The sequence below is a fragment of the Myripristis murdjan genome, chromosome 18, assembly GCF_902150065.1.
Source record: "Myripristis murdjan chromosome 18, fMyrMur1.1, whole genome shotgun sequence".
In the NCBI taxonomy this organism is placed as follows: domain Eukaryota; kingdom Metazoa; phylum Chordata; class Actinopteri; order Holocentriformes; family Holocentridae; genus Myripristis; species Myripristis murdjan.
In genome coordinates, this window is record NC_043997.1 from 1,694,218 (window position 1) to 1,707,349 (window position 13,132).

At 46.2% G+C, this 13,132-nt stretch overlaps 1 protein-coding gene and 1 long non-coding RNA gene across 4 annotated transcripts in view; one reads left to right on the forward strand and one right to left on the reverse strand.

Moving 5' to 3' along the window:
* The window catches only part of LOC115376755 (uncharacterized), a 7,323-nt gene extending 5,147 nt beyond the window's left edge, over window positions 1–2,176 (forward strand). For both annotated transcript variants that reach the window (XR_003929848.1, XR_003929847.1), the window contains 2 exons: window positions 101–190; window positions 1,472–2,176. This is a non-coding gene — a long non-coding RNA (uncharacterized LOC115376755). The remainder of the gene's footprint in view (window positions 1–100; window positions 191–1,471) is intronic.
* LOC115376640 (CD226 antigen-like) overlaps window positions 1–13,132 on the reverse strand; it is a 122,131-nt gene that overhangs the window by 56,058 nt on the left and 52,941 nt on the right. The window lies entirely within an intron of this gene.

Sequence of the window (13,132 nt, forward strand, 5' to 3'; positions counted from 1 at the left end):
TTGTCACTAAAGACTCATATCTGCCATCATGATGAGAACATTTTGTAGTCAGCTGGTTGGAGCAGCAACAATCATATTTCATGACTGTTGTATTTTGCAGACTGTGCTCCTGGTTCAGTTTCCTCAGAGGTGAAAGGACCTGGAGACGTCACTTATGGACAAGTGGTCATCAAACCCCACAGGAATAAAGGTAAAGTTCCTCTTCCCTTGAAGAAGATTCAGTTTGTGTGTCTGCGTCCCGTCTTTCAGGTCACAAAGTGCCTCCACATGGTGAGCAGTGGGAGCTGTGCTGTTAGAAATAAAGCTAAATACATTTTGGCCCCGTCTGACTGACGACGTCTCCAAGGTCACGATGCTGTTAAATTAATGGTTTGTAACTCAGGAAACTCAGAGACTGCAGCCGCTCTGGACGGTTTGGCTGCTGGGATCTGGTATCCAACTGGATACAAGAGCGTTCGTCAGAGTTGAAATATGAACTTTAGGTGCCAAAGATAGCGCCGCCACAGGGCTGGGTGACGTCACTGATTGTTAGGGAGGGGAGGTTTGACTCTTTCTTCTGACTCGAGTTTGGATGAGTGTCGAACTAAAGAGTTGGGGAGTTGAGTCACTCGAGTACCTGAGTCGTGCACCCAGAGGTCCCTGCAGCACATCGAGCCGGTTAATCCGGCGTTAGCCCCCCTCCAAGAACCTGAATGGGATAAAATAATTTAACTGTAATCAGAAGGCTGTTATCATTAGTTATCATTAGATTAGCTTTCATTAGCTACTTGGTTAATGTTAGGAAAGGGTCTTTGTTAAGATCAAGAAAGGGTTTGTCACAGTTCCAGACAGGACTGGATCCTGGGTCTCTGGAGCGAAGGTCCATGTGCCCCCCCCTCCAGCCAGTCAGAGAGACAGACTGATGACAGGAACAGATGCTAACAGCCTCTGAGCCACTAAAAGGTGCAGCAGGGACCTGCTAACCCAAACCTGTGGGGGGTTTGGACTGAAAACGTCCAGTCAGGTGAGACAACAGTCCAGTCAGGTGAAACAGCCGAACAGCCAGCACAGAGTGGTTTTACTGATCATGTTATTATTATTCTAAGGGAGGTGATCTTCCTGCTAGGCCTTTGGCTTGTCGCACCTCCAGTGGTGCCCATGGTGGACTGTGCATGGCAGGGGTGTCCTCTTCCCTGAGTCAGGCCTAAGCCTGACTGCATACCACAAAGTGTTGCTGCAGGGTCATCAGCTGGGGACAAACGCTTATTGATGTTTCGCCCCCCAACCCAGAACATCTCGTGGTGGCGGGGCAGTGAACAGGACGTCTCCCTGACACTCCCTGCTGCTCAGCTTATTTAGATGTTACCCCCCCAAGCCTTGTCTCGCCGCCTCAGCCAGAGCCAATGGCTTCCTCTTTCTGCTTCTTCCAAGAGCTCTTTGGTGAAGCATGTTTAAAATGTGTGTGTGTGTGTGTGTGTGTGTGTGTGTTCAGCCTCTCCATCAGAACCAGAGGTTATTTACTCTTCGTTGAAGTAGACCTCCATCCCAGTTCAACCACTGATGTCCAACTGGTGGTCCAGGGGCTGCAGCTGGACCCGCAGATCCTCAAAGTGACCTGCAGTACATCTGTTTATTTATTCTGCATGTTGCATGTAAAGATATCTGTAGTGGAGCAAACCCATTAAAATATGGAGCTGAATCCTCCGATTGTTCACATGCTTTTGTTTTGACCTCAGGAGTTTCTGCTGTTAATTTGCACAACCTCATGATGAGCTTTTTTGATACGTGGTTACATACATTCTGTTGAACAGGATCTGGGGATAATTGCCAATTTTATGTTTAATTTAATTTAAATGTTGCCGCAGTGACCCAACTTCCCACACGGTCAAAGTTTAATCTCATTTGTCTTCTTGTTTGTTTGTTTCTGTGGTTTTGTCAAAGCTGTGATGGAAAATTCTGCCGGTTTCAGTTCACTTGTGGCTAACCAACCTGCACCAGCCCTCTCCCAAACCCTCCCCTCCACCCTGAGCCTTCTCTGTATGTGTTAATGAGTCAGAGTTTTTTATATCAGGCGCAAGAGAACGTTCTCACACAACCACAACCGCATTCTATTAACAGCCTTCAAACTGGAGCTCTTTCTGCTGAGTGTGTATAAAGAGACTAACGTCCAAAAACCATCAGCTGGACTTAAAATGTAGCCCAGCAGGGGGCGCGCTCATATTTTAACTTGCATGTGATGTACTTTTGATTTAATGTAACTTAATTTGCAAAATTTATTTACTGTATCAAACAGCTGAGAAAAGAATAAAGTGTGAAGCTGCTCCTTTGTCTCCTGGTGTAAAAGTCATGTGACTGTACGAGCTGTTTTGATTCGTCGCTCAGGGCTGACAGACACTCACCTTGTCAGAGTAGGTGTTCTGTTTGATCAGATTTGATCCCAGTGTTAAGGACGAGGAAGGATAAAGTCCCTCAGGTTCATGTCAACACTTTAAATGCCTGTCTTGAATCTCATGTTTTGATATCAAATGCTAAAAAAAAACAAACATAAAAACATAAGCTTTGGAGTGAAATATTTTGGGTTATAATGGGGTAAAAAAGTCTTCTTGAACTCCTGAGGCATTTCTAAATGTGATTTTTTTGAGGATTGAGTGGCCAGTTTCCACCCAGTAACACACACACTCCCACACTGACAGCAGAGTGGTGAGGTACTGACAGTGGTACGGTTTCTCTGAGTGTCTGCTGAGATGTTCTTTAACTTGAATCCCACTCAGGTGGTGCTCATTGTGTATTTCAGTTTAAAGGCAGGAAGAGCACATGAACGTCCTACAAAGTCACACAATCAAGTCGGTAAATCAAAATAAAATCTAGATTTAACAGGATTTAACAGTGCAGGGTTTTCTGAGAACGGTAACAACCTGATCTAATCAGACCTCAGTGAGCCGCAGCTGGCGTCTGAAAACACGACGTCATGTCTGCTACATGCAGGCCCCACATGCTTTGCCTTCTGCTGTGGTTATCGCAGTAAACCAGTGGAAAGGTCACACTTGGTGAAAGATAGACGACAAAATCAAAGGTTGACAACATTTCTGCATGTTAATAAAATTCTGAGAACACCTACTGCTAAAGGAGACAGACAACGCCCAGTTGAGTAGTGAATGTTTGAGTAGCTTACCACGCTGGGCAGCGACCTCTCGCTGAGGAACGTGTTCACATGTCAGCAGTTATCTATTCCATTCTAACAGGAAATGAATCCTTATATGGTAATCTTCAACAGTTCAGCTACAACACACATCATATTACACTCTCAGTTGGGTGAAGAGCGGAAAACTACTGTCTGCACTCTTCCATACAGTGTCATGGAAATAATGGTAATATCATAATGCAATTTTCATAACACTGCACATGAACACAAGTGGATTTTTTTTTTACATCTAGTTTTACCCACCAGGAAGTGAGAGCTTGAGGAATGAGGAATTAAATGCAAAATTACACTGACGACAGTGGTTTGGTTTCTCTCCCACATGGCTCCTCTTGTGTACTTAAAGAATTTACAGAAATTAGGGAGGCAAACTCTTCTGTTACTCTGAAAGACAAACTGAAGACTATTTGTTTGTTGTTCTTTGATCTGTCAGTAATATAATCTAGATTTGGGCTCTGAGGGCGGCTCAGTCTCTTTCTTTGTTGAGTTTAGTTCCTGCTGGTTCAGATGCCCCCCCCACAGTCTCTCTCTTCTTCTCTCTCCTGTCGTCCTTCACCTGTGACCGTCATGTTTTCTGAGTTTCTAAGCCGCTCTCCTCTGTGTGTGTGAGCGCTTTGGGTCTGTGTGGATGTGACGTCCATCTTTAGGCTCTGTCCCCGAGCCCTGCAGTACCTGGTCCTGCTCCCCCTGCTGGTCCTGCTGTACCTGGTCCTGCTCCCCCTGCTGGCCCTGCTGTGCCTGGTCCTGCTCCCCCTGCTGTACCTGGTCCTGCTCCCCCTGCTGGCCCTGCTGTACCTGGTCCTGCTCCCCCCTGCTGGTCCTGCTGTACCTGGTCCTGCTCCCCCCTGCTGGCCCTGCTGTACCTGGTCCTGCTCCCCCTGCTGGTCCTGCTGTACCTGGTCCTGCTCCCCCTGCTGGTCCTGCTGGCCCTGGTCCTGCTCCCCCTGCTGGTCCTGCTGTACCTGGTCCTGCTCCCCCTGCTGGCCCTGCTTACTCCTGCACCTTCTGTAGCCGTTAGCTTTCAGGCCCTGATGTGCTGAGGGTGAACTTTCCCTTTAAGAGCCCATGAACGGGCGCTCGCACTTCCTTGGTTTTCTGTGTTTCCTGCTCAAAGCGGACAAACCAGACACTTTCTAACAGGCCTGACTTTAACTGAACTCTCTGACGTGGTGAGAGCTCATCTGATGTCAAAGAGGAAGCTGAGGCACGACCGACCACACGCACACACACACACACACACACACACACACACACACACACAAACCATCATTCTGGTGCCAGTATTGGAGGTCTTCAGCTCGGTCAACAGTTCTTTGAAAATAGCAGGACTGCCTTTGCTCTGCCACCTGGGTCCAGGCCTCCTGCTGCCTCTGTTGTCATGTTTCAGAAACTTCCATGTGAAGAGGAAGAGCTTCTCTTTGCCACATTACGTACCGGAAGATAACGCTGCTTTCAAATTATGTTGATAGTCTTTTTTCTAGCTGAAAAAATAAATGCATCATCGACAACCAGACATGCAAGGCAAGCAGGTTTATTTGTATAGCACAATTCAACACAAGATAATTCAAAGTGCTTTACAGAGACAATAAAACCAACAAGACACAATTTAAAACAATAAAATCAATCAATTAAAAAGAGAAATAGAAATTGAGAATGATAGTGATAATAAAATACAGTAACATAAAATAACTACAGGTTCAATACATTGCATCTAAAACCACTACACAGTCATTATAGTTAACAAACTATAGAACATGCATTGAACTGCATTGAAACTACAGTGATTTAAAAGTTCTTGTGCCATTTGTTAGTTTGAACCAGCAGGGGTCAGCAGAGAGCCACTCAGCAGCAGCAGGATGTGTTTCCACTACATCAATACCAGGCTGCTGCAGTACAAGTACTGCAGTAATACACTGACCCTTTAAAGTACAGTACAGTACAGTACACACACACACACACACACACACACACACACACACACACACACACACACACACACACGCTGACTTTGAAAGTCTCCACTTCCCCTGAGCTGCTTGTGTTTGGGCTGTGGGAGAAAACCAACACACACCAGCAGAGAATCTGCAAACTCCACCTAGAGAGGATCTGGGGCCGAGATTCAAACCCACAACCTTCCTGCTGGTGCAGCACTGGAGATGCGAAAACCAGTTAACCTTTAAAACCAGTTGACCTTTTAAACTAGTTGACCAATAACACTGGACCGCGGGCTTTTAACGGCGGCGACGTGCCTGAGCCGTGCCCCGTAATGGCGGCGACACGTACGCTAGCTGCACTCTACTGACGACGCTCGCTTGAAATCCACAGAGAAAGCGACAGAACACACGACAGTAAACTCTCTCAAACTGGTTCAGCTGAGCTTCTGGAAAGTTCGCTTGTACATGTCGTCTTGAAAAACAAGGAATTCCCCCGCAAACCGACACGCAGAGAAGTAAAGTCTCAACTCAGCAAATCCCCGTTCACTTCCAGAGCACAAGAACCAGGATGCAGCCACACAAAAACAGCATGAACACTTCAAAACTCCAAAAAGGGAAAATAAAGAGGTAGATTTCCCAGAAGTTGCCTCTTTACTCCTGTTTTCCGGCTCTCCTCACTGGTTTGCGGCTCCTCTCTCGTCTCCTCAGTCTGGCGTCGCTCCTCTCTCTCTCCGGCAGAGGGCGCTGCAGCCTCCTGATTGGCTGCTGCCGCTGCACGTGTTAAAGAAGCAGCGTGCACAATAAAATACCCAGTAAAATACAGCCTGTTGCATTACGCAGCGTTGCAAGTATGGAAGCCCAGAGGGCCATTCTCCCGGTCATTGTAGCCGAAGAACTGAGCAGGACGTCACTTTGAATGGATCATTAATAACAGGGGCGCTGCAAAAGACCTCTGACATCACTGCCACTGCTTTGGAGAGCAGACGCAGGAGGAGACCTCCAACCGGATCAGTGGTTATGTGGAAACTGTGGTGGAAGGTAGTGTGGTGCTGTCCGTGGTGCTGAATCTGCCTCAGCGGGTGCTGTCCGTGGTGCTGAATCTGACTCAGCGGGTACTGTCCGTGGTGCTGAATCTGCCTCAGCAGGTACTATCCGTGGTGCTGAATACGTCTCAGCAGGTACTGTCCGTGGTGCTGAATCTGCCTCAGCGGGTACTGTCCGTGGTGCTGAATCTGCCTCCGCGGGTACTGTCCGTGGTGCTGAATCTGCTGAGGCAGGTACTGTCCGTGGTGCTGAATCTGCTGAGGCATTTCATTCTCTTTATTATAGAAAATAAAGCTCCATAAAATTCACAGAGGATCTTGTTTAGCTCTTCTTTCCTTACAGGTGAGAAATCAGCTGTTTGCCCAGTGTTTGTCTATCTATACAGACAGACAGACGGAGACCGACAAATAGATAGATAGATAGATAGATAGATAGATAGATAGATAGATGGATCTCAAAAACACAGACCACGTAGTTATGGTCAGAAGAAGCTCAGGTTCAGGCACAATACATTCACAGCAAGCAGACAAACAGGCGTCAAGATCAGAGCCTGGTCTCTGTGAGCAGGAGCTGAACCCAGGTCTCCTCACATAGAAGTCCTGTGTCTTACCGATGTACCATCCTCACAGCTGACGTGCTGCTGCAGCTGTTTTGCTCTTCACATCATGTCTGCTCCCCGAGGTGCGAGGGCAGCAGCAGTGAAACACTGAATCTGTGCTGTGTGGCCACTCCCCCGTGGCTGCACACAGACTTTGGAAATGGGTTTAAGAAGGAGCCACAGTTTCACTGTTGGCCGGCCAGACCATCTCCACTTCTTTGGCTGAATCGAGTGAGAATGTCTGCAAAAGGTGATCGACAGCTGGTTCAGTTTTGACTGAGAGAGGATTGTTAACCTCTGATTGGCAGATTAACTAATGACTGATGGTTACCGCACCCTCCGGTACACCGTCACGATCTCAGTGAGGCTTGCCTCTTATTGGCTGGAGAAAATGCCGTGTGGCCACTGACTTTGGAAAACCACTCACCCCGCAGCTGGAGAGCCAAAAGCTACACAGAGCAGACTGTAAAGATATGTAGGAAATTACAAAATAATCCCTCATCCATCATTTCTTTATTTGTGTTGCTTGGTTTAATGCCTGTTTTTAGTGTTTGTTCTCCTTCCTCCTGTTGCTTCTGTATTGATCCATTTGCTCTCTACAAAGTCACACTCACACACACACAAACACACACAAACACACACACACACACACACACACACACACACAAACAAGCTGAAGGTGATACTAAACCTCGTGATGAATCTGCCTCATTCTTTAACACTGTAGACGGTGTCAATAAAGTCTGTTCAAAGCAGATGAATGAAGCAGAGAAGCTGCATCTCTCCTGCTGCTGAAGGATGCCAAGTCATGGTCATCAAGTCATGACTCAGCGTGTAGCTTCACTCACACACAGGCTTGGTGTGTGATGACCAGGTGATGGTTCAGTGTTCACTGTGTGCTGCACCACTTCACTGCACTTACATCACATTTAGTGGATTATTCTCAAATAATCAGCAGCGATGCATAAAGTAAACAATACAACAATATAAGGATTCCCAGAAAACACATGAACAATCAATTAGACATTAGCTCATTAACATAATATCTAACAGCTGTTTCTTCATTAAATATTCATCAGCTTCCATGTAAAATTTGATTAAGCCTGGTAACACTTGTTATGGATGTTACTGTAAAGCAGCAGCTACTCAACTGAAAGCAGTTATTAGCATTATTATACCAACCATTATACTGACCAGAACAACTAGATATTATATATATATATATACAAATTACATTAAAAAAAAAAAAGATAAATAGCAAGGTTTTTTCTAGCCTGTTGAGCCTCACAAAGTCATAATCATGATAAAAACACAAATGCAAAAACAAAAGTGCCATTTACAATATGCAGTTTAGTCAGCGTGCTGCGTAGCTGCCACAGCTTAATGTGACCTTCAGAAGAACAAATGAATAAGTACAGATCATCTGTGTTACATGTGCACTTTGTGGTTCTGTGTTCAGGAGCTGCCTCAACACTGCAGCTGCTCTCTCCCTCACCTCACACTCTTTCATGGGATCTCTGCTTCTGGTTTTGATCTGGTGCTGTTTAGATGTTTTGGATTTATCCTGTGAGTTTGATCGTGGCATCATCTCATTATTCACTGGTCAGAATCAGCGTCTGGCTCCTTCCACTAAAGCCTCCTGCAGCTGCTCTGCTCTGACAGCAGCTCTGCCACAACTCTGACCACCACTTTGCTCATTTTAATGTTTCCCCCACCCCAAAATATCCATCTTTTCTAACTGCTACCCTCAGGACAGTTTATGAACCTGCAACAGTCCTGGGTCATGATGGACTCCAGTCAGCAGAAACAGCTCCCACACCTTCACTGCTGACTGGTCCAACACCACACTGACCTGAAACTCCTTCTCTCATGTGAAGCCCGACACAACCTGGCATCAGCCGAGCCGACCCCGCTGGCCTCCTCCACCCGACTCACACACAGCTACAGTTCAGCTGAGGCAGCGTCTGGATCCAGAACCACAACACACTCCTGACACACTGCTGACACACTCCTGACACACTCCTGACACACTGCTAACACACTCCTGACACACTGCTAACACACTCCTGACACACTCCTGACACACTGCTAACCCTCCTGCTTTACACTCAATTCACACCTGTATACTTCTAGTTTTCTGTACATCACAACAGCCACAGCAACAGCCACAAAAGCAACCACAGCACAAAGACTCAGTGCCACTCCAAGACCAATAGCCACTGCAGTAAGTCCAGGGTCTGAAACAAAAAATCAAAGACAAAGACAAAGACAGAGACAGAGACAAAGTCAGGTTGGTGAGTAAACAGATGAGGGTCAGAGGAAAAGGCTGCATGTCCTCCTCATCAGACTCATGTGGGAGTTTGTCTGGAAACATGTCAGTTTTCTCTCCTGACTCTCACTGACTGAACTGAGGGGAACATGTTTGGTACCAACAAGGGTTAGGACACATGTTCAAGACAACATGTCCATCTGTGAAGGGCTTCACTTGTGGAACAGCTGGGACAAGGCCTTTTGAAAAATGGACCTCACTTTATACATTTAAAAATATAGATTTAACAATAAGGAAGGAAACAGAATAAATGATTCCTGCTGCTCACATCAGTCATTATCTACTGTAGTGCTATGAAATCATGATCAAAGTATAAAGTCAAGCTCTCATATTTCTGTCCTGTGTCTGTTCAGAATCAACCTCCAACATTAAATAAAACAGACCTCAGGTCAGATGTCATCCTGTCCCAGTTAAACTCACCTCGACCTGCAATCGTCAGCCTGATGGTGCTGATGGGATCACTTTTAATAATGGCTCTCTTCCTGCGTTTGGCTCCATCAGCTTTAAAGTGACACTCATATGTTCCACTGTCCTCCTCCGTCACGTTCTTCAGAATCACAGACAGGTCGCCGTTCTTCATCTCTCTGTCTTTCAGCTGCACCCGGTTCTTAAAAGACGGATGCTGGTTCTCTGAGTCAACGCGCCCGTCTTGGTAAAGGAAGAGAGGTTCTTTCTTCAGGTCAGATCTTCTCCACTCTGCCACTATGATGTCGATGCCATCAGGAGCCTGACAGCTCAGGGTGACATCGTCTCCAGTTTTCTCCTTCTGGACTAAAGGATGATGGAAAAACAAACACAGAACAGAAAAGTTAACAACACATCTTTATTCACGTGTGTGTGTCTGTATATATATATACACTATATTACCAAAAGTATTCGCTCACCCATTCAAATGATCAGAATCAGGTGTCCTAATCACTTGGCCTGGCCACAGGTGTATAAAATCAAGCACTCAGGCATGCAGACTGTGAAACAAGACATTTGTGAAAGAATGGGCCGCTCTCAGGAGCTCAGTGAATTCCAGCGTGGAACTGTCATAGGATGCCACCTGTGCAACAAATCCAGTCGTGAAATTTCCTCGCTCCTAAATATTCCACAGTCAACTGTCAGCTCTATTATAACAAAATGGAAGCGTTTGGGAACAACAGCAACTCAGCCACGAAGTGGTAGGCCACGTAAAGTGACGGAGAGGGGTCAGCGGATGCTGAAGCGCATAGTGCAAAGAGGTCGCCGACTTTCTGCACAGTCAGTTGCTACAGAGCTACAAACTTCATGTGACCTTCAGATTAGCCCAAGTACAGTACGCAGAGAGCTTCATGGAATGGGTTTCCATGGCCGAGCAGCTGCAGCCAAGCCACACATCACCAAGTGCAATGCAAAGCGTCGGATGCAATGGTGTAAAGCACGCCGCCACTGGCCTCTAGAGCAGTGGAGACGCGTTCTCTGGAGTGATGAATCACGCTTTTCCATCTGGCAATCTGATGGACGAGTCTGGGTTTGGAGGTTGCCAGGAGAACGGTACATTTCAGACTGCATTGTGCCGACTGTGAAATTTGGTGGAGGAGGAATTATGGTGTGGGGTTGTTTTTCAGGAGCTGGGCTTGGCCCCTTAGTTCCAGTGAAAGGAACTTTGAATGCTTCAGCATACCAAAACATTTTGGACAATTCCATGCTCCCAACCTTGTGGGAACAGTTTGGAGCGGGCCCCTTCCTCTTCCAACATGACTGTGCACCAGTGCACAAAGCAAGGTCCATAAAGACATGGATGACAGAGTCTGGTGTGGATGAACTTGACTGGCCTGCACAGAGTCCTGACCTGAACCCGATAGAACACCTTTGGGATGAATTAGAGCGGAGACTGAGAGCCAGGCCTTCTCGACCAACATCAGTGTGTGACCTCACCAATGCACTTTTGGAAGAATGGTCAAAAATTCCTATAAACACTCTCCTCAACCTTGTGGACAGTCTTCCCAGAAGAGTTGAAGCTGTAATAGCTGCAAAAGGTGGACCGACATCATATTGAACTCTATGGGTTAGGAATGGGATGGCACTTCAGTTCATAGTATGAGTAAAGGCAGGTGAGCGAATACTTTTGGTAATATAGTGTATAGATACACACACACAAACATACATACATATATATATATATATATATATATATGTATGTGTATACATACACACACATATGCATACAGTGGTGGCCTTAGGCATCTGGGGTTTCAATTCTTAACATGGGGCCCCACCCCGTAAAACATGAACATAATTATGTTTGTCAGCTGTGCGACACATCAAAAGCTGAAGGACGCAGTGAACTCAGTGTCCATGCGCCCCAGGGCTGCACCTGTCTTCACCTGCAGAACCAAACTCTGTGACCAGGTGAAAAAAGACTCAGCAGAAAAAAAAAAAAAAAAAAAAAAAACAGGATTCAAGTTGGTTTGTAACAAAAAGCTGATGTATTTTTTTTCATTCTGTGCATTCTGAGCTGTTTGAAACAGCAGCTCAGCACAGAAATAATCCAGTCTAGGATTAACATTTTAACAATCCCATCAATTTAAATTAACAACAACATTAATGAGCAAAGTGCTGCACGTTATTTCAGCACCACGGACAGCAACTACCTGCATGGAGGACAGACAGAGAGACAGACAGACAGAGAGACAGACAGACAGACAGTCAGAGAGACAGAGAGACAAACACACAGACAGACAGAGAGACAAACACACAGACAGACAGAGAGACAGACAGACAGAGAGACAGAGAGACAAACAGACAGACAGACAGACAGAGACAGACAGATAGATAGGGAGACAGACAGACAGAGAGACAGACAGACAGAGAGACAGAGGGACAGACAGACAGAGAGACAGAGAGACAAACAGACAGACAGACAGACAGAGAGACAGACAGACAGTCAGAGAGACAGAGAGACAAACACACAGACAGACAGAGAGACAGACAGACAGAGAGACAAACACACAGACAGACAGAGAGACAGACAGACAGAGAGACAGAGAGACAAACAGACAGACAGACAGACAGAGACAGACAGATAGATAGGGAGACAGACAGACAGAGAGACAGACAGACAGAGAGACAGAGGGACAGACAGACAGAGAGACAGAGAGACAAACAGACAGACAGACAGAGAGACAGACAGATAGATAGGGAGACAGACAGACAGAGAGACAGACAGACAGAGAGACACACACACAGACAGACAGACAGACAGACAGAGCGACACACAGACAGACAGACAGACAGACAGACAGAAGAACTTACAGACAGAGACAGATAGACAGACAGACAGACAGACTTACAGAGACAGACAGACAGACAGACAGACAGACAGACAGAGAGACAGACAGACAGACAGACAGACAGACAGACAGACAGACAGACAGATAGACAGACTTATAGATAGAGAGACAGACAGACATAGAGACAGACAGACAGACATAGAGAAAGACAGACAGACAGACAGACACACAGGCAGAGAGACAGAGAGATAGATAGACAGACTTACAGACAGAGAGACAGACAGACAGACAGAGAGACAGACAGACATACAGACAGAGATATTGACAGACAGACAGACAGACAGACTGACAGACAGACAGATACATAGACAGACAGACAGACAGAGAGATAGACAGACAGACAGACAGACAGACAGGCAGACAGACAGAGAGACAGAAAGACAGACAGACTGACTGACAGAGAGAGACAGACAGAAACATACAGACAGAGAGACAGACTGAACGAGAGACAGGTGCACGGGGAGTAAAATACGTGGACCTGTCTGTTTAATTGATAATTTCGGGCCACTTAAGTTTTATTTTGTTAAACTGTTTTAAAAGATGCGTCACTTACAGAGATCCTTCCTGTGTCTGAGCGCAGAGAAGGCTCTGATCAGCTCAGCTCTGTCCAGTGAGTTTGTCACTTCACACTCCGCTGGCAGAGCCGAAGACTGCAAGTTTGAGACTTTTTTGTTCTGAGAATTGAAAGAGTTGCCTAACAGATTATGGAAAGTTAGGGGGGCGTTCCTTTTT